Source organism: Condylura cristata, unplaced genomic scaffold, assembly GCF_000260355.1.
Source record: "Condylura cristata isolate star-nosed mole 26May11 unplaced genomic scaffold, ConCri1.0 scaffold00027, whole genome shotgun sequence".
In the NCBI taxonomy this organism is placed as follows: domain Eukaryota; kingdom Metazoa; phylum Chordata; class Mammalia; order Eulipotyphla; family Talpidae; genus Condylura; species Condylura cristata.
This window is the reverse complement of record NW_004567128.1, coordinates 25,353,931-25,355,563: the sequence shown is the minus strand read 5'-3', so window position 1 is coordinate 25,355,563 and position 1,633 is coordinate 25,353,931.

Genomic DNA, 1,633 nt, shown 5'->3' with positions numbered 1-1,633 from the left:
AAAAATCGTGGTATTCTGAAGCATAATTGGGTGAGAGTATTGTTCTGAAATTTTTCTAAAGTGTGTAGAGCACTATATTACCTTATTACTTCTTGTCATCATCATTGAGAATTTGTCTTATTGCTCTAAAAAGTACTGGACCCGGCATTTGGAAATGTAATGTTGAGAATCACTATTCTAGCTCTTGCTCTGGAGCCAGATAGTATGCTATAACACAGCATTTTATCTTGTTAGAGACTGACCAAATATGATCACAGAGGATGTAGTCTTTAAAAGGTTAACAGTTGGGCCCTCCCTGGTGGTGCAGCAGGTTAAAGCACAGCACAAGAAGCTAAAGCCACTTTAGCACAAGTTCAATTTCCAGCCCCAGAGGTGACCCACATGGTGCGGCAGACCTCTCCTGACCCACCCATTGGCTCCCTTTAGCAATGTACTTCATTGGTCGGCCTGTTCTGCTCCCCACTCTGTCTCTGCTGAATCCTCTCACTACCCCTGCACCTCTGACCTATACACCAGTTCTGTATGCATAAATAAACAAATTTTTTTTTTAAAAAAAGGCTAACAGTTGTACTACTGAAAACAAACCAGATAGTAATAAGCAAGTGGTTTTAGCCTCTTAAAAACCAGCAAAGACCCTAGAGTGGTGGCACAGGGGTGATCTGGTGATGGGAAACCCGCGGGGATTACAATCGAGATGGAAAAAAAAATGTGCAAAATGATGTAAAAATAAACTTTGTAATAATAAAAAAAAAAACCAGCAAAGACCTTCTACTTAACAAATACATTGGCCATTTCTCTTTAAACTTTCTACAGTGTCTGAAACTGTTGTCTTCCTGTTTCTTGGGTCTTTCTTTCTTTATTTTGTAGAACACCTTCCAGTTCTGCCCCTTCTGTACTTCCTGGTGTACAAACACATAATGCTCCAGAGTGGTCATTCACTTCTACTCTATCCATGGTCCTCTTTCTGTTCCCTCCACTGGAAATTACTAACCATTTACTAGTTCACCTAACAAACTGTTATATAGCTGTTTTATCCCAATTAAAAAAATAAGGAAACTGAGGTACAAAGCTGTTAACTAAGTAGTTCAAGATGGCTCAGGTAACCTTGCTCCAGGGTCTACCATTTTATCTGTTGCATCATTCTGTCTAGCACCTACACAGCAGGACCCTTTGTTTCAGGACTGGAAAACAATTACAGAGATTGCTGAATCTGGAAGAATGGGGGGAAAGCTATTTTCTTGTGAATTCCTTAAAGAGATCCCAACAGGAGTTTATTTGAAATAGAAACCACCACTTGTGATACCAGACAACTGTAAATTCTCGGTAACACCGGCTCCAATCTATTCTGCTTGCAGCTATCCATCCTCAGACGTTGATGGTGATGGCTTCACAGACAAGAGGTTTGGGTTCCATGATTGGGTCAGTCCAAAGTGATCTCTCAACTCTCCATTTATCCTTGATGTGACATAAACATGACAACTATTGTATATTACACAGTGCTGGCATCTGGTCACCCACTGTGAAAAATATTTGTGATGTGAATGAACACATTCCTTAACCACCCAGTAAGTTCCTGTAAAGCAGGATAGTGGCTCTCACACATGGCACTGTATAAGGTACCCCCATTAAGCAA